Source organism: Phocoena sinus, chromosome 9 (assembly GCF_008692025.1).
Source record: "Phocoena sinus isolate mPhoSin1 chromosome 9, mPhoSin1.pri, whole genome shotgun sequence".
Lineage (NCBI taxonomy): Eukaryota > Metazoa > Chordata > Mammalia > Artiodactyla > Phocoenidae > Phocoena > Phocoena sinus.
This window is the reverse complement of record NC_045771.1, coordinates 48,745,632-48,766,413: the sequence shown is the minus strand read 5'-3', so window position 1 is coordinate 48,766,413 and position 20,782 is coordinate 48,745,632. Positions and strand designations below refer to the sequence as shown.

The following is a 20,782-nucleotide window of genomic DNA, read 5'->3' as shown; positions in this document are numbered from 1 at the left end:
AACAATATGAGGAAACAGATTTGCGTAGAAAGATAGGGGATGACAACACAGAGCACCTACACAATTGAGCCCCGTTTTATGGAGCTATGAAACAGTAGTCAAGAAGTGTTTTCTATTTGGGAGTTAAATACACTTTACAGCTGTGTAAAAAACCAGAGCCATTTTGGGCCGAGCATAAACATTCCAACGTCTGCGAGGTTTACTTCTGTTGAGCAAGTGGGCAGGTTTCTATCAACTGGGAGGGATTCGTGGGTAACGCAAAACAGCGCTGAAAAGCCTTCCACATTAAGTCATTTCCCATGCAACATGCAGAAACTTCAAGAAAACCAAATCTATTTCCATACCTTCACCCTGACTACGGAAATAACCTCCTCCCTGACTGACCAGCCCCCAGTGTCTTTCCCTTCCAAGTCATCTTCCTTCTGTTGCCTAATTAACATTCCCCCAAAGAGCCTCAATCCATAATATCACTCTTATTTGATCTCATTAGTTACCTCTCTTATGAAAAATGGTTCCCCACTGCCAAGTCTATTAAACACAAAATTCCTTAACCTAGCATTTAAGGTTCTTATACCCAGGTGTACGCTCTGTGAATCCAATATACCAATCAAATCGGTGTGTAAACCATCACTGGTCCCCAAACCACCTCTGTGCTACCTGGCTAGGTTTTAGGGGCTTGGAATACACAATCCCTACCCTCTCATCCTTACCTGCACTCATCCTTTTTTTTTTATTTAATATTTATTTATTTGGCTGTGTCGAGTCCTAGTTGCGGTGCGCGGGCTCTAGAGAGCACAGGCTCTAGAGTACACGGGCTCAGTGGTTAACACAGAGCACAGAGGCTCAGTAGTTAACATGCGTGGGCTTCGTTGCCCTGTGGCATGTGGGATCTTAGTTCCCCGACCAGGGATCGAACCCGCATCCCCCGCTTTGGAAGGCGGATTCTTAACCACTGGACCACCAGGGAAGTCCCCTACACCCATCCTTAAAAGCCTCTCTCCAATGCTACTTTCCCCAGGTAATGAAATACTAATTGAACTGTTGCCCAGTAAAAGTGACTTCTCCTTCCTTTGACCATTACAAACTTAATAATTTAAGGCTCTCAGGTTCAGGGCCTGATGGGAGCTTTATTTGCACACTTGTCTTCCCTTGCAACTAGATTCTCATCTCCTTGACGACAGTGATTCTTTTTTACTCACCTCTCCATCCCCTGCAGACCTCAGCACTGGGTCTTCCAGCACAGTCATTAGACCCAGCTCCCTGGTCGTCTATTTTCTAGAGAGTTGGTATAACATTTTTTGATTCTTGTCTGATACGCTGCTAAGGTATATGCAGATGCTCTGGGGTAAGTATCACATGGACTAAAAATCAATCATACTTGCTTCCATCAACATAATGTGTAATTTGGTCAAACAGATTTGCCAGGCATGGGATCTAACTGGAATGGTCATCTCAGTCCCTTTTCTTGGTCGGGGCGAGAGGGAATGCATTAACATTGTTTCGGAAGAATCTTAAAACACAGTGTAAATGAGCTTATCTAAAGTTCAGCATCACTTTGCCTGCTAAAGGTCTAAGGCCGCCACTGCCTGAGGAGGTTAGTCCCATCTTGGAGTGCGTCCGTGGGCTCGAGCCAGTTCTGGCCCTGCTCCCACACCATGGAATCAGTTCAGGAGAGGAGACGAGGCTGGAGAAACCCCAGGGAGAGAGGCGGAGAGGGCAGAAAACTATTATACCCTTAGCAGAATGGGAGGTTTTTTTCTGAGGCTTTGGAAACTAGGTCTGGACAGTTTTCTCTCAAAGTGGTATTGGCCCAGCACACCCTTCCTTTCCCTCGCCACCCGCTCAGGAACGAAAACCAGAAGTGCTGAGGGAGCTGCGATGTTATTCCTGGCCCCAGTGCGCACGGGAAGTGCCATAAATCTCTCAAGAAAGCCCAGGCTTGTGGGATTTCCAGAACCATCATGACAGAGGTGGTTGATGATTTAAGATCATGTCTTGATTCTAAAAGAATTCTCGACTGTGTACCACCCTGGAAAACCTGCTCCCGTCCCTGCCCCCCGTGCTCAGGAACGGCACCACCATCTACTCAGCTGTGCAGCAAAGAACCCAGGAGTCATTCCTCTATTTCCTCCTCCAGCAACTCATCCAGCTCCTCCAGGCTCTACTTCCAGAATATCCCGAGTCCATCCATGTGCCCCCACTAGCCTAGTCTCATCCCTGCCATCTCTCCTGGTACTGCTATAGTAGATCACCATCCCCAACATTCATTCATCTGTCAGAATAATCTTTTAAAAATGTAAAGCCAACCTTGACATTCTCCTGTTTAAAACCCTCCAAAGGCTTCAGGTTACACTTACAAAACTGAGCAAACTTTTGTTGTCTGGGCATTTTTCTCCCTCCCCACCCATTTGAACCAGCCAGCCTCGTACACCCTCTTCTTTTTCTTCATCTGACTAAGATGTGTTCATTCTAAAACTCCGTTTGGATATCATCGCCTCCCAAAAGTCTCCTGTGACTCCCCACCCCAAGGCTGTGTACACACCAAGCTTGTCTCTACCAGGGAACCTAGCATCCTGTGTGGATTTCATCGTCTGTCTCCCTCCTGCTAGTCTCTGGGCTACCTGAGGACAGGGGTGATGTCTTTCATCTCTGTGCATACGTTTGGCATGTAGTGGGCACTCAAATGTTTGTTCTGTGTATGAACAATACCTCCAGGTGACACGTGAAAAATAATCATTCTAGGAGCACAGGAGGAACTGAGCACTTCTGAAGGGCACACAAACGAATCACTCATACCTCACATTTTCAGGAGTCAGAGAGGACAGACAGCAGGAGTGGGCTTTGGAGAAAGGCAGACCTAGGTTAAAATCCAGGCACCCAAACTTACTGTGTGCCCTCGGGCAAGTTAGTTAACATCTCTGAACTTCTGGTTTCCATTCGTGTATAAAGTGGGGATATGAATCACGTGCTCAGCAAAGCACCCAACACATTCTAGGTGTCCTGACACAGGTGACTAACACTGTCATTCTTATTACTCCAGGCAGGCACACCACAGGCTAACTCTAATGCCCCTCACCAAGCTGGGATAGGGACCAGAGGGGCTCTCTGCTTCCATAAATATTTTTTTCCATAAATCATACCTCTTGATTTGCTCTCCTCCTTAGGTAATCTCTGTTTTCACATTGTTTCTGAAATGCCAACTGCGCTGGACTCAATACAGTTCAGTTACCTGATTTCACGCCTACTCTTAGGAGAGAATTTGAGGGGGCTCAGGACACACCCTGCCCTTTCTGCCCACTTCCCTCCAAAGTGTACGTTTCCATTTTCCAGTCTCATCCTCGCTATTGTAACAGCTGTCAATACTTTGCTAAGTACCGAAAGTGCTAAGAGCACTGGATTTGAAGTCTGAATCCTTTTCGTCTTTCTCGGGGTAAGTTATGCCAGTCTAGTTTCTTCAAATGTCAAGTATTCAAAGTGCTTTTATCGCACTAATAATAATTAGCTTTGGCAAACAAGAAAGTAAAAGGCACAGTTGGATCATTCTCAAAAATCAATTGCACAGATAAAATCCAGGAGAGTGTCCCGGGTTTAAAATGCAAGGCGTGGGTGAGGCTGTGTATAAATCCCAACACAGCAGAGATGGTGAGGGGTGTCTTCCCAGGGATGATGGAGGCGGCGGGCGACTTTCCATCCCTCTTCCTGGAGAGAGGTCTGCGTGCTGGTGTGTAGGGCAGGTTTCCACCATGAGCGCTCTATACTGAAAAATCCCCTAAGACTAGAGGCAGGCTTTTCTATTACTGCTCTGTAGCTTGGAAATCCCAGCTACTGATGACTTTATGGGTTTGTGCGGTCTAGACAAGAGGGTTACTCTTTGGCAAAATTGCTCCGAGGGGGAGGCCCCTGTGAAAATTCCTATCCAGCTAATTACCATCCAGAGGGCACGCAGGCTACCAGGAGGGCACGAGGCTCTGGCAGAGGCTGCAGTTGGAAAGCCATACTCCCAGCTTTATCACTGGCTACGTTTATTTTCCTTCCTGTCAAAATAAGGACAGGAAAGGGGAACAAGAGTGCTAATAGTCAGAAAGATCAACTCAGGGTAGAGAAGGGGAGAACAAAAAATGAAGGCTGCCCAGAGCTCCGACTGAGAGGGCTGGGCCTTCACCAAGCACAGGGAAATACCGACCATCTGTCTGCTTCGTATTTTCTACATCAACTATTTCAGCTTTCTCAGCAACTTTAGATCTTTAGAAGCGACCATGTAAAGACACAATGGTCTGAACTAGGTACGGGGTAAGATGCTTCCAAAAATATCAGTGTCACAGTGCTAAAACCCAGAGGAATTCACAACTATTTTCACCTCAGGTTTTACGGGAACTGTAGAGGGAGGTGGCAGTATCTGTTCCTTCAATATTTGGAAGAAATCATTTTCACCTACCCCAGGACCCAGCCGAGAGAAAACACCTGTCTTGAAATCTCTGAGTTCTGGTGAGCTGACTCTTTGGGAGGGAAAAAGTGGCCTTCTGTGAAGGAAATGAAGCCTGCACTCCCCAAGGTTCACATCCAAACACAAAACGTGGACGTGGGAGATCACGTCCAGAAGCCCTTCCGGGCCACACCTGCCCCACACAGGAGCCTTTTTTGCCACTGGCACCCGTCTGCTCTCATATTATCTTGCACTAATATCAGACACAATTTTCTCACTGGTATCTTTGTTGTGACACAGTTTCTTCTCTTTTCCCTGGAGTCCCTCAGGGTGTAGACTGTATCTTTTCCCACCTTTACTTTATTCAGATGTATCTAATGATGGTCTTCGTGCTGAGCGCTCAGTTACTGCCTAAGATGGATAAGTGACCAAAGAGAAATCTCTACCAAAAAAAAAAAAAAAAAGGGGCACACCGAAACATGAACATTTTTCTTCCTCTTTGTGGTTAAGCTCTAGTGAAGGACCCTGTGTTCTTTCTGGCAATGGGGAACCTGGGAACATTCCGGGATCTGCAGGCCAGAAGAAATTGTATGGCTACGGTTTGATGAGGTCTCGTGAATGAAGAACTACGATTACAGCACAACTCATGATGAGAACACACTCAGTATTTTGCCTTGGCTGGAGGGTGACTGAGAGGAATAAGCGCTAGAATGGAAATCAGGCAGGTTGGGTCTTGATACTGTTTTGACCGAATTGGGCCACATGACCTTGGGCTTGACACTACACTTGTATGAAAGGGTGAGTCGAGGTCACTGGCTTTCAAATTTTCTGACCATGATCTGGTAAAAAAATTTTATATCACCACTCAGAAAATAACACACACACGCACAAAACTACAAGTTTCCTCAGATAATATTTATCCTTGCTAAGTGTGAAGCACCATATTTTCTATTTCTTTCTTTCCTTATTTTAAAAAATGCTGTTCATAACTTAAAAATTACAATAGCTAAGGTGATCTTGACACATATTTCTGGTTCTAAAGTTCCACAGCGTAAAGATCTCATGCTATTTTATGGCATGTTGTTTTTCCTCTGTTGCTTCCTTTCATCAGGAGGAGTTTGGGGCAGTAATGCTCCGAAATTCAGGGGTGTTAAGGAATGACAACGTAGCTAATGAAGCCGCTCCCCCAGAAATCCTCTCCCACGGGGTGGACGAGGGGAGGGAGCTGCTCTCTGACCGTCAATTTAAAGAGAGCAGGAAATGGAACGGACCCCCTTCCATCCAAGTCACAGAATCTCTGCCCTCTCTCAGCAACAAGTACCAAAATGGTTTGAGGCCGCCCCAGTCTTAAGACATTTATTTTTACCAATTCGTCTTTGTCAGTCTCCTATTCTTTTGACTATTCTAAGGGCATCTGTACTGAACACAAGAGACCATGGAGATGAACATGTCACAGCAATACTGCCGCTCTGTCACTGAATAAATTGAGACCGTTCAGACTACTTCACAGACATGCACTGTGGGTTTTTTTAAATATTGAAGTATAGTTGATTTATAACGTGTTCATTTCTGCTGTACAGTAAAGTGACTCAGTTATATATAGTCTTTTTCATATTCTTTTCCATTATGGTTTAATCACAGGATATTGAATATAGTTCCCTGTGCTACACAGTGAGACCTTGTTGTTTATCCGAGTTGGTTTTTCTCATAACCATATTTTTACACTGGCCTTGATCCCCTTGGGCCAAGCCAGAGAGTAAGGCAAATCTTTGGGAACCTGATCCACCCTACCTGTGTTGACCAGGCCCCCACCATCTCTTTCCTGAGAGATTTGAAGGGACTGCATTCAACCAGCCTCAAGGGCATGGTTCAGGGCTCGAGGATGAAGCCAAGTGAACTGGCCCACATGGGAATCAAACCCAGGACCTCAGATTCAGTCACCCCAGGCTCCGGTCCCTTAAGCCAACTTTAAGTCCTGGAGCTCCTCTGGGCGAGGGAAGATGACTTACTACCAGCCTGCAAAGAACCGGCATTCAGAACTGATTCTGTTTAGTATCTTGCTCCGTCAATGAGAAGAGTCAACAACAACTACTAACCAGGCACCCAAGTAACAATATGGTTTATTAGGTTAATAAATTCAGGCCACTCAGAGCACTTTCTAGACAAGAACCTGGTATCACTCTGAAGGAGCCACAGATTGCCGTCTTCTGGAAGATGACAAAAGAGGCAAAATGTTCCGAGAAAATATCCATTCAGTTTTCAGCCCTGTCATCTTTCCAAAATATACTATTATATAATAGAAAACACAGACAAAGTGAACAGAAATTCTAGGAGGCTGTGAGATGCTATTTTTAAAGAGGCACAGCTACCACGAAAATGAACCTACTTTCCAATATAGCATAATTCGTTTTCCAGTTTGCCATTCTTGCTTGACAGAACTAAAATGACAATGTTCATTCAGTATGCCACATTTATAGCTTTAGCTAAAGGGCTCCTACATGGCAAAGGACAAGCTTTCTGGTCTTGGCAAACCTTCCTCTTTTGATGATGCCAGAAAATAGATCTTTATTATGAGCCAAAAAAAAAAAAAAAAAGAGAGAGAGAGAAAAAAATCTTCTTTGGAATATTTATTACTTATTCATTTAGGAAACACAGCCCTATAGATTACTTACAAATGGGTTAACTGGATTCTACGAAACTTTCAATTTGTTATTTACTTGCCAAGTACCATGTATTAGTTACCAATAGTATGTTTCTGTAATGCATGTTTATTATAGTTATTCCAGAAACTGATTAAAAATTATTTTTAATTCCAATTTTTATACTTATAGTTACTTCATAACTTTAATTTTATGGTTTTAGTTTCCAAAAAGGTCTTATTCATCTCCCAGGGAAAAAAACCCTCCAGGCTGAGGTGTGTTGTCCACAGGTGGTGGTAGGAACCCACCTAGCCTGTCACAAGCATCTCCAGGCGGGCGCCCTCTGGCACCTCACTCACAACGGAGCTGTAACATTTTAATTATATGCTTTTAAAAGTTAATCATTTGTCAAGTTTTGTTAGTCTTATGAAAATAATTTTCCTTTAGGTACAACATAGCATATTCTACATTATATACACATATATTACTGAAACCAAGTGGCTCTAATTAAACATTTTTTTCAAAGACTGTTTCCTTTTAATGGCAGGGAAACACTGTTGGTAGCAACAACACGCTCTGCCAAAATGAACTTCACCAGGTTGAATTTTAGGGAGACTGTCAACACAATAATGGCCTAGAGCTTTATGCAAAGTTCTTATATTAGAAAGCGGTCATTTAAGGGTGTCACTTGGGGGCCTGTTCAAGATACAGGATCATGATTGTGTTTCAAAAACATCATCCTAAATTGAACGCCGGACACTGGTCCTGGTAATTGTTAGAGCCTTGGGGTTCAGCCTGGGTAACACCGTACATTTTTCTTTTCAATTTTTGAATTTATTTTTTATACAGTAGGTTCTTATTAGTTATCTGTTTTATACATATTAGTGTATATATGTCAATAAAAATCTCCCAACACACCATACGTTTCTGCCTGGCAGACAGGAACTGGAAGAGGACAGCCAATAGAAAATCATGTCAAGGTTCTTTTCACCCCTGAGCTTAAGATTCTATACAACTGTTTTCTTTCTTTTTTTTTACATTTTTAAAATTTATTTAAAAAAAATTTTTGGCCGTGCCCTGTGGCTTGCGGGATCTTAGTTCCCTGACCAGGTATCAAACCCAGGCCCTCTTCAGTGAAAGCGCAGAGTTCTAACCACTGGACACCAGGGAATTCCCTATGAAACTGTTTCAAGTCAAAGTTGTGACGAGGACGTTGACTAGGATGCAGTTATATAACATAGAGAGAGCTCGCAATAGCTCACGTGGAAAGTACCATTTTCATTATTTGCTATAAAAGAAATCTGCTTTACATGTATTTTTTCTTGTTACTTGAAAATTATGGTAATTTTGAAAAATATATCTATTTGAAAACTAAAAATCCTCCCAGACCCAGGCTGCAAAGAGATGTCTTAGCTGGTAGGCAATGACGGGTACCGTCTAGCTATTTTATTCAAAATTATTTTGACAAGAGGAAAAGCGGGTTCCCTGAGAGTGACTTGTTCTTGGACGTGTAAGCATCTGGAACACCTTGGCTACCTTTTTTGCCTTTAGAAAAAAAAAAGTAATAATCGGGTATCTAGGTAGAAAACACAGCACATCATGGCATGACTAGATTTCAAATTCCTATATACTGGTCTCCCAACCAACTTTAGATTCTCAGGGGGTGATTTTCTATGTGTGTTTCCATACCAAAGAGAGCCTGAATTGGCTAGATTAAAGAAAAATTCAGTCCAGTGGAGTATGAAACACATCTCTGATCTGATAAGATCAAACCAACTTGTTGCTGTTTTGATGAATGTAAATTATCACCAGCATCCCGTTTCCCGAGGAGGAACTATGTAAGTTTGGTGGCAAGGGGCTTGAGTGCATGGCCAGCATCCTTTCCTTTCCAGGTACCAGAAAGGTTCCAGCAGCCTGTTTCTCCCTTCTTGTCAGATACCACTTCCCTTCTAGTGCCTTTCCAAGGAGTATGAACAAAGCCCGGGGACAGAAGCAGGGAGATTCTGTACCTGGATCGTCTTTTTGGCAAGAACAAATTAGCTTAAAGCATTCTCATTTTTCTGCAGATTCTGTCTGTAATGCGGTGCAGCTGTGTGCGCCTGGGGATCCTTTTGTTAAAAGTAGACCCACATGGAAAAGACATTAAAATGTTTGCTGCTATGATACCCACGGAGATGAAAGGGCTTCTCTGATTTTAATATGCTGAGTTTTAGACAGGAAGGAAAATGAAAGGGGTTCTTTGGAAACACACACATTTGGCTGGGCTACGAATTCATCAGGTGTTAAATCCCCATCACCTTCGCAGTAGAGGTGTAGGGCAGCGCTGAGCGTCTGCTTGTTTGTGTTTTCAGTGGAATCTGCGCCGTTTTCCATGCTTACAATGTGTGGCTCTCTTTAGCACTCATATTTCGGTTCTGGTACTTGCTTCCAGAGGAAAATTAGTGAAAGTGTGTACTGATGGGAGCTGGCATACGAATGAGCTCTGGACCCTAGCTTAAAGAGACTTCATTCTTTTGGGGGGTAGGCAGTGTGCCCTTTAAAATAACTATCTTGTGATATTTCTTGATATTTTTTGGCCAGTGCAGAGACCCCTGCTGGGACAAAGAAAAAGCAACAAGGATCGAGGGCCAAAACCATGCCATGAACTATGTTTCTAGCACCAGGTGAAACATGACATAAAGACTGTCAAGATTTCTTGTGGGAATTAACAGTGGACATATTTTTTATTGAGTTTGATTAAACAATAACACAGTTAAGAGAAGAGATGAAATTCACGTTTATAACTATATGTAAATGATTAAGCATGGTATTGCCAAAATGGTAGGACCTGAAGATATTTTCATTAGAAGATAAACTGTTGATGCCTTTTTGTCACTGCAAATGTTAAATCTGAAGATAAGCTGTTATCAAGTGGCTGCCCATTATAGAAACGGGGTTTATTTAGAGTTTCAGAGGATGTGCTTGATGCAGGCTGAAACTGAGCAGCTTTAATTTTCTTTCCTGTAAAATTCTCACTGTCTCATGGAAAGCAAAATATTTTGGATACTGGAAGACCCAGATGCTATAATTTTCTATCGGAAACACTGATTCTGTGTCTTGAGACCCAGTGTCTGGCAACTAGTTCTTCATTTAATAAGTGTAGCAATTGTTTTATTTGACCATGCTATCGTTTCTGCAGAGTTCCAAAGCTGAGAATAAAGGATTCTGCTGTCTTTCTTCAACAGAGAGGAAATTCCAGAGATTTTCTTCTTAAACTACTGCGTGTATTTACTTCCTTTGTTCTTAAATGGCTTGTTTACAGCAGAGGAAATGCTCTTTGCTCTTTCAAGGAGTGAGTGGAAGTTGTGGGCTCCGGTTCCTCATTTCTGCCTCGGCCAACAACTTTTTTTTTTTTTTTAACTGAGGTAAATCCAATGCACAGATCTTAAGTGTCTAATTCAGTTAGTTTGATAAATGTCTACCTTTGTGTAACCAACATTTCAGTCAAGATATGGACTATATCTCCATCAGTCCAGAAACTTCTCTTGGGTACGACCCTTCCCCACATTCCCCAAGTCCACTGCTATTCAGATTTCCATCATTACGGATCAGCTACCTCTACTTGAATTTCACATGTACTCTTTGGTGTCTGGTTCCTTTCACTCAGTGTAATGTTTTTTGTTTTTAAATAAATTTATTTATTTTTGGCTGCGTTGGGTCTTTGTTGCTGCGCGCGGACTTTCTCTAGATGCAGCGAGCGGAGGCCACTCCTTGCTGCGGTGTACGAGCTTCTCATTGCAGTGGCTTCTCTTGTTGCGGAGCATGGGCTCTAGGCACGCGGGCTTCAGCAGTTGTGGCTCACGGGCTCTAGAATGCAGTCTCAGTAATTGTGGCACGCGGGCTTAGTTGCTCCACGACATGTGGGATCTTCCCGGACCAGGGATTGAACCTGTGTCCCCTGCATTGGCAGGTGGATTCTTTTTTTTTTTTGCGGTACGCGGGCCTCTCACTGTTGTGGCCTCTCCCGTTGCGGAGCACAGGCTCCGGACGCCCAGGCTCAGCGGCCATGGCTCACAGGCCCAGCCGCTCCACGGCATGTGGGATTTTCCCAGACTGGGACACGAACACGTGTCCCCTGCATCGGCAGGTGGACTCTCAACCACTGCGCCACCAGGGAAACCCGGCAGGTGGATTCTTAACCACTGTGCGACCAGGGAGGTCCCCAGTATAATGTTTTTGAGACTCATCCACGGTGGGGTTTTTTTTTTTTGGGTGTAACTGTACTTTGTTCTTTTTTTTTGTTTTTTTTAATCACTATAAATAGTATTCCATTGTATGGACAGATCACAATTTGTTTATACGTGTACCTGGAGACGGCCTAGTTAACAGTCTGGGCTATTGCAAATAAAGCTGCCCTGTATATCCTTGCACCTGTCTTTTGTGGACGTATGCTTCCATTCCTCTTGGGTAAATACCTAGAGTGGCACTGCTCAGCCAACATCACTTTGGTTTTGAAGCCTGAAGCCCTGGAGAACCTATATGACCTCTGTAGGGCTCTCCCTCCTTGGCTGGGTGGAGGAACAGTGACATCTGATGCCCTCTCCTCTCAGAGCAGCTTTGAGGATGTTTTCTGCCCTTCACAGGAAAGAGGGCAAGGAGTTTCCCGGACACTGTACTCAAAACTCACTGGTCCCGAAGACCTTGAGATGCCCTTTACATGGCTCTAAGACCTTGACATATCTGATCAGTGAGATGTTCAGTGGGGCATCTGACAGAGACGGTGGGACAAAGGGGTGCCTCCCCAGACAGTGATGGCGGTTGGGCCTATGTGGGCACATCCTTCAACAAGGGAGGGGAGAGAGCTCGTTGATAAGTGTGCGTATCTGCTAGAAACATCCAATATTCCATTTTCTTCACGCTTTGAAGTTCCACAATTAAAAGCGTTATTATTGCTACCTTTACTAAAACAACAAGACAAACTATAAAAATCTATCAACCTGCTAACGCTTTTACTTCTACCAGCTCCGGTCATAGAATGGTTATCTTAAATGCTCCTGTATTTCTGATAACAAATAGTGTCATTTTTGTTCTCGGATATGACACCCCTTCCCCTGGAAAATATGCCCATGCCCAAAAGCACATAATTAGCAAATGCCACCAGTAATGCACATTCCTGGAATCAATCTTCTCTGAGGTTAGTACAGACAAAAAATAAACATGCACAAGTGGTCCTGGCCAGGGCTGGTGAAATACTGTCTAAAAGGGCAGGATTCAGTTAAGAGCACAAAATGTTTGCTTTGTTTTGAACGTGCTGTATAGCTACTTCAAGAAGCCCTGACAGCCTGACGTGTCGGCCATTTCCACCACTGACCCGGTGGTTCCTTAACACACTGGGTGCCTTGGATGCAGAGTGGGGCTTTCAGAGCTAATGTCCTTTCTAAATCGGAGGTTTAAGTAGAGACAGTGTTAACACAAGCAGTTGTTTCCGTCCCTGTCTTTATCACATTAATCCTCATGGGGAGGTAGGCACTGTCTCCAATGTATACATGAGGAGGCCGAGCTTACAAAGGTTTAAGGCCATCTACCTCTCAAGCTGCAGAAGCAAGATTTGAATCCAGATCCCTCTGATGCCAAAAGCTCTCACCACTTTACCTCTATGTTCCCAGGGTTTTAGAAGATGGCCCAGAAAACTCCAGGTTTACAGAATACCTTTTGTCAACATATCTGGGTCTGCTTACGAATTCCCTAAGCTGACACACCATAATGATCATGCTTTAAAATTGTGTGCCCCAAATCACTTTCCCACTGATCTCACCTTATTCCAACTGGTTTGGAATTCACATTGCCTTACAATTTCTAAGACATTTTGTGGATGTGAATATATAGATGATAACTGCACTAAAACAGTATGGAAAGAATGACTCTATGTGTACCTCTATCTTGTCTAGCTAATCATCCATGCTAGTAATTTAGTCCACCTGTGTGTATGTCATGTTCATTAAGTGTCTGCTCTACATGTGTATAACCTGCTTCTACTAAGAGATGTAAGTTCTAATCCATAAGGGCTATGCCTTCTGCTTTTCTGTACTCCCAATACCTGGAACGGTGACTATAACAAAACAGATGCTCCATAAATTATGTGAAATGAGAAGATACCCCATCCTGGTGCTGTGGAAAACAGGGTCACTCACTTGGGGACTGCTGAACTTGGGCCGGTTTTCACTTAGATGAGCCTCGATTTCTTTTGTCTTTAAAGTGGGGTTAATAAATGGTGATGTGAATGTTTTTGTGCACTATGAAGATATAATCTATTATTATTACAGATCGGCATCGATTCGATTGCTTTCTTCAAGTCAAGAAAATGTTTTGTTTGGGAAGGTCTCTTATGAGTGGTGTAGTTGAGGAAAAATAATTGAAGTACTATCTCGTCGTCGCCATCCTTACTCTAACCAACGCTTTGAGTAGTAAGAGATTAAAAATAAGCATCCGTATAATGCAGTGGGGAAGGAAGCAAATTAGCTACAAGACTGGACCACAACACTCAGGAAGCAGGATAAAAATTTTACAAGTCAATCAACGAAGAAGATGAAAGGCCAGTGATTAGAACAAAGCAGTATATAAACAAACAAGCAAACAAGTCATAGGCCAGGAAAGGGTGTGTTAGTGACCCTGCATATACGCAAGCCAGAGAGTACTGCGACATGAAGTCATTCTCCAGCTTAAGACGGCGCGTTTATGTGAAAAGGGAAATATAAATCAAGGCCGTTTTCTCAATGGGAAGAGTTTAGAGAATGTTTTTTAGGCATGGTCCAGATACTTAACTCTTTAGGGCAGAATCTGTTAGAAATACCAAATCCTGGCCTCAGGACTTTATATAAGTAGGTCACAAAATTCAGTCAGGCTAAAAAATTTCAATTTTCTTATTTTCCGCCATTAAATAGGATGGGATTTTATCTCTCTGAGCTTTTTCCTTCTGTTTCATTCTCTTCTTTTGGGTGGGTGGGTGGAATTATGTTAGTTTCCACCTCACCTTAGTTATCTTTTCCTCTCAGATTTTCTGCCTTTAGTAAGGCTGTTTAGGTATATTTCATTTTCTAAAAATAAAGGGATTGGGGGAGAGTTCACCTCAACTCCACTCAGACAAAGCTTCTAAATGTCAAGCTAAATTTTGTCAGTTCTATCAGTCATTTCCATCCTGAGGGTAAAATTAATACTTTACTTTTTAAAATGATTTGCTGTTTATTAGTAACTCCGGAGAACTGCAAAATGTTATAATCCGAGCAACCTATTGTCAAAACTATAAAGGAATGTTAAAGGTCTACTATCAGGCCAGATAGCAGGAGACACAGGAATATGAAACGAAACAACACAATGCAGAAACTTAAATTACGCATTTATAGATATAACCTGTGACTTCATGGTCATTATAGGCCGCCTAAACAAGAAAACAAAAAAATTGGTTTAATTTCCTTTGGTACCTTTCTCTGGTTTAATACTTGAATTTTTCCCAAGTGGGCCAAAAAATATATGCAAATATTTTCCAGGAGAGACTGTGCAGTGATATTATAACCAGAAATCCAGCCAACTCTTTCCACGGCTGCACCACTAAGACATAAGCAGGCATTTGTTCAGTCCCATTGGACTCATGTCTGGAAGCTAAGCAAGTAGATTACAGTAACTTTTCTCCAAGCAAAGTGGAATACAGGTTAACCCAGGCAAGAAAACACACATCTATGACAAGAGGGGTCCCATTTAAAAGCAGTGGTTTCCCAACTCTGGCTGTAGGTTGGAATTACCTAGAGAGAGGTTTTAAAAACCCCCAATGCCCAACCCACCAACCGGATCAGGGTATCTAGAGTGGAGCCCATGGACAATTTCAGGGTGAGCTTTTAACAGCTGGTTTGCAAGCCTGAATATTTAATAGCTGGCTCCCTGGAGTCAGCTCCAACTCACCCTTAAAGAAAACCCTGACTAAACTAAACTGGTAAGTTCTTCAGTTCTGACCTGCTATTTGAACGATGGAGCCGGGGTAAAAGTGAGGGTTACTGTGAATGAAGGTGAACCACAGTTCCTATCTTAATGTATTTATTTTTGTATTTTCGGTTTAGAAGTAGTAACTGGGGCAGCTAAATGGCTGAAGGTCTAATGAGGTTTTTTTGGTTTTTTTTTTAAAGACACAATTTATTCAGCGTCATGATCAGACTATTACATTTAGCAATCAACAGCATGTGTGCCAAAAAACAAACAAACAAACAAAACCTACATTAAAACCCTTTGTTGGAATGCTTTACACTTTCCACAGAACAGAAACGAAAAGAACCTGTTATACCATTAGTCACAAATACAGTCCTTTTGCCCATACACATGAGTATCGTCTAAAACATGTCTTCTTTGTAGCAGTTAGGCTCTGCCGCCACTGTGCGTGGCTGAGTTCACAAATCTGTTGTAGCCTGTAGCTTCCCTGTCACTTCTCTGGCTCTCCTCTCCTGCTAAGCTTTGTTTCCTGGCAGTAATTAAAGCCTCCTGCCACTGCCATAGCTCCTGCTGCTGCTGGAACCGCCATAGCCACCTTGGTTTCGCACTTGGCAAAGTATTGGCCTCCACCACCACAGGGGCCAGAACGTCTGCCTCCAAAGTTTCCTCCTTTCACGGGTCCAAAATTTGCAGATTGATTGTTGTAATTGCCAAAATCATTGTAGCTTCCACCACCTCCGAAACTGCTTCCATCATTACCGAATCCATTATAGCCATCCCGCTGCCACCACAGCCACCGCCACCGTGGCTGCCACCAAAGCCAGCTGGACCACTGATGTTTCCTCCACGACCAAAGCTGCCATTCCCACCAAAACCACCGCCACGACCACCATCAAAATTTCCAGAACCACTTCGACCCCTTTGGCTGGATGAAGCACCAGCCATCTCTTGCTTAGATAGGGCTTTCCTTACTTCACAGTTGTGGCCATACACAGTGTGGCGTTTCTGAATGACAATCTTGTCTATGGAGTCATGGTCATCAAAGGTTATGAAAGCAAAGCCTCTCTTTTTGCCACTGCCTCGGTCAGTCATGATTTCAATCACTTCAATTTTTCCCCTACTGTTCAAAATAATCTCTTAGGTGATGTTCTTCAGTGTCTCCTTTAATGCCACCAACAAAAATCTTTTTCACAGTTAAGTGGGCACCAGGTCTTCGAGAATCTTCTCTCGAGACGGCCCTCTTTGGTTCCACCACTCTTCCATCCACCTCGTGTGGCCTTGCATTCATGGCCGCACCCACCTCCTCCACAGTGGCATACGTGACAAACCCGAAGCCTCTGGAGCGCCTGCTGTTTGGATCCCTCGTTACCACACAATCTGTGAGCGCTCCCCGCTGCTCAAAGTGGCTCCTCAGACTGTCATCGGTTGTCTCAAAGCTCAAACCTCCGATCAAGAGCTTCCGCAGCTGTTCGGGCTCTTTGGGAGACTCTGACTTAGACATGATGGCAGTGGACGGGGGAGACGTCAGCAGTGCTTACCGTGCGTGCACGGGCAGAAAGGAGTAATCTACCGAACGTATCTCTAATGAAGTTTTTGAAAAGGTGTTAATATAATAATGATTAATGTGGAAATAAAGTATGAGTACACTGGAAAGACCTCATTTTTGGAAGTGACAGACATGGGACTTTGTGCAAATTAACCTTATCAAGCCTCTATTTCTTCAATCTGTACATGGGAATTAATAATGCTGTCTCAGTGGGGTTGGTGTTAGGATTAAATAATCATACATAGGCATATATAGTAAAAAATCTAAGTTGCCTTTCCTTCTCAGTAGTTATACTCTAGATTATTATTACTTTTAAAGGAGAAGGATATGAATTGTTTTAATACTTTATTTTCAGGGAATTTAATCACGTTTATCTTTATTTATATATATATATATTTTTTTAATTGAGGTACAGTTGATTTACAATGTTGTGATAGTTTCGGGTGTATAGCAAACAGATTCAGTCATACAGATAGATAGATAGATAGATAGACAGACTTTTTTTCAGATTCTTTTCCCTTATAGGCTATTACAAAACACTGAGTATAGTTCCCTGTGCTATACAGTTAGGTCCTTGTTGACTATTTTATACATAGTGATCACATTTATCTTTAATCCTTCTTTTTTAAAGATTTTTTTGATGTGGACCATTTTTAAAGTCTTTATTGAATTTGTTACAATATTGCTTCTGTTTTATGGCTTTGCTTTTTTGCCCCAAGGCATATGGGATCTTAGCTCCCTGACCAGGGATCGAACCTGCACCCCCTATGTTGGAAGGCGAAGTCTTAATCACTGGACGGCCAGGGAAGTCCCCTATCTTTAATTCTTTATCTTTGTGATTTAAACCAGGGTTGGCAAACTATGGCCTGTGGACCAAATCTGTAAATAAGGTTCCACAAAAACTTTTAGTTTTATGGAACACACCATGTCCACTTGTTTGCATAGTTCTATAGCTGCTTTCCTGCTACAGCAGCAGAGGTGAGTAGTTGAAACAGAGGCCCCATCGCCTGCAGAGCCTGAAGTATTTACTATCTGGTCCTTCATAGAAAAGATTCTTGACCCACAATTTAATCCATTCTAAGCTTTCCTTAAGTGAATCCTTTTTAAAAGTACATTAAAAAAGAACACAAAACAAATGAGGATAGGAAATGAAAAAAATGAGAAAAGAAGATTCCCCTAGGGTTTAGAAATTGCAAAATAAATCTTAGTTCCAGAATCCTTAAAAAATACTTGAAACTCTAGGATGAAACTGAGATCTAATTCTGTCTAGTCAAGAGAGTATATATATATTTTTATATATCTTTATTAGAATATAATTAAAAAATTTTTTTTAAATTTATTTTTTGGCTGCGTTGGGTCTTCCGTTGCTGCACGTGGGTTTTCTCTAGTTGTGGCGAGCGGGGGCTACTCTTCGTTGTGGTGCACGGACTCCTCATTGCAGTGGCTTCTCTTGTTGCAGAGCACAGGCTCTAGGCACGTGGGCTTTAGTAGTTGTGGTGCGCGAGCTCAGTAGTTGTGGTGTGTGAACTCAGTAGTTGTGGTGCATGGGCTTAGTTGCTCTGTGGCATGTGGGATCTTCCCAGACCAGGGATCAATCCTGTGTCCCCTGAACCGGCAGGCAGATTTTTAAGCACTGCGCCACCAGGAAGTCCCTATTGGAGTATAATTGCTTTACAGTGTTGTGTTAGTTTCTGCTGTACAACAAAGTGAATCAGCTATATGTATACACATATCTCCATATCCCCTCCCTCTTGAGTCTCCCTCCCACCCTCCCTATCCCACCCCTCCTATCCCACCCCTCTATATCATCACAAAGCATCAAGCAGATCTCCCTGTGCTATGCAGCAGCTTCCCACTAGCCATCTATTTTACATTTGGTAGTGTATATATGTCAGTGCTACTCTCTCACCTCATCCCAGCTTCCCCTTCCCGCCCTGTATCCTCAAGTCTGTTCTCTACGTCTGCGTCTTTATTCCTGCCCTGCCACTAGGTTCATCAGTACCGTTTTTTTAGATTCCATATATGTGCATTAGCATACAGTATTTGTTTTTCTCTTTGTGACTTACTTCACTCTGTATGACAGACTCTAGGTCCATCCACCTCAGTACAAATAACTCAATTTCCTTCCTTTTTATGGCTGAGTACTATTCCATTGTATATACATGTGCCACATCTTCTTTATCCGTTCACCTGTTGATGGACATTCAGATTGCTTCCGTGTCCCAGCTATTGTAAATAGTGTTGCAATGAACACTGTGATACATGTATCTTTTTGAATTATGGTTTTCTCAGGGTATATGCCCAGTAGTAAGGTTGCTGGGTCATATGGTAGTTCTATCTTTAGTTTTTCATGGAACCTCCATACTGTTCTCCATAGTGGCTGTATCAATTTATATTCCTACCAACAGTGCAGGAGGGTTCCCTTTTCTCCACACTCTCTCCAGCATTTACTGTTTCTAGATTTTTTGATGATGGCCATTCTGACCGGTGTGAGGCAATACCTCATTGTGGTTTTGATTTGCATTTCTCTAATGATTAGTGACGCTGAGCATTCTTTCATGTGTTTGTTGGCGTTCTGTATATCTTCTTTGGAAAAATGTCTATTTAGGTCTTCTGCCCATTTTTGGATTGAGTTGTTTGTTTTTTTGATATTGAGCTGCATGAGCTGCTTGTATATTTTGGAGATTAATCCTTTGTCAGTTGCTTCATTTGCAAATATTTTCTCCCATTCTGAGGGTTGTCTTTTAGTCTTGTTTATGGTTTCCTTTGCTGTGCAAAAGCTATGAAGTTTCACTAGGTCCCATGTGTTTATTTTTGTCTTTATTTCCATTTCTCTAGGAGGTGGGTCAAAAAGGATCTTGCTGTGATTGATGTCATAGTGGAGTGTTCTGCCTATGTTTTCCTCTAAGAGTTTGATAGTGTCTGGCCTTACGTTTAGGTCTTTAAACCATTCTGAGTTTATTTCTGTGTATGGTGTTAGGGAGTGTTCGAATTTCATTCTTTTACATGTAGCTGTGCAGTTTTCCCAGCACCACTTATTGAAGAGGTTGTCTTTTCTCCATTGTATATTGTTGCCTCCTTTATCAAAGATAAGGTGACCATACGTGCGTGGGTTTATCTCTGGGCTTTCTATCCTGTTCCATTGATCTGTATGTCTGTTTTTGTGCCAGTACCATACCAAGACAGTATATTTTAAAGAATACTTTATAAATGAAATTTTCTGCAAGATGACTATTACTTCTGCACCAGGAACGCATCCTGAATGTGAAACTTGGAAGAGTGAATTTAGAAGGTAGAAACATGGAAAACTACTTATAACCTGGCAATGAAAGTGACTGAAACCACATTAGTCAGGCAAAATAAGCCGCTCTCTCTAACTACAGGTAAAATAACATTTCAAACATTGAAAAATGTATACAGTCAAAATGGTACAGGGTAGGGGTTTAAGAAACCATTTCCCCTGCCAATTTTTGATGTTTACATGGAATGTTATTCAAGCAGCAAATAACTTACCAATGATGCTGACAGACTGAAAATGATACATCTTTACCACAACATATATTAATTCTCTCAGTGGGAAATGGCTAAAATAGACAAGGTGTCAGAAAGATTTCTTTACGTCTGAAGGAAAGGAAATGATTCCATTTCTTCCAAACATTCTTACATGAAAAATAATAAACTCTCACTTTTAAAATGTCTTTATTTTCATGGGGTTCTAAAGCTCCCATTATTAATTGGGGAGGTCATGGTTATCTGGTGCTCGCTATGAGTCAATCCATATTAAGTCAGGTATAAAACACAGCCAGGTATAAAACTGCCCCCATAATTCACATTATATATGAATAAATATTCATAGAAATACTCAGAAAAGAGAGTTGAAGAATTACACTACACTATCATGGCATTCCTTAGATCTACACAGTAAATGTTACACAGAGATGCTGGAAAGTAAATCTTCACGAAATAAAATGTAAGAGAAACACGGTGGTCTATCTAAAGAAAGGGACAAATGCCCAACACAAATGAAACCAATTCATCCTCTATAGAATGACCTCCGATTCTGTTCCTGAAGCAACTGGTTGAAGACTCTGGACCACAGAGACGAACATTTACTGAGTGTTTAAGGCATGCATATCTATCACGTTTAACTCTCACACAGAAACCTAAGTAATGGGTATCATCAGTGATTTGTAAAGGGCGAAGTTCGGTAGGAACTCAGTC

General features: G+C 42.3%; 1 protein-coding gene and 1 pseudogene across 5 annotated transcripts in view; both read right to left on the bottom strand.

Annotated features, from left to right (window-relative positions):
* The window catches only part of JAZF1 (JAZF zinc finger 1), a 339,739-nt gene that overhangs the window by 27,177 nt on the left and 291,780 nt on the right, over positions 1 to 20,782 (bottom strand). The gene's annotated exons all lie outside the window — the stretch shown is intronic.
* LOC116759799 lies at positions 15,472 to 16,516 on the bottom strand (annotated as a pseudogene).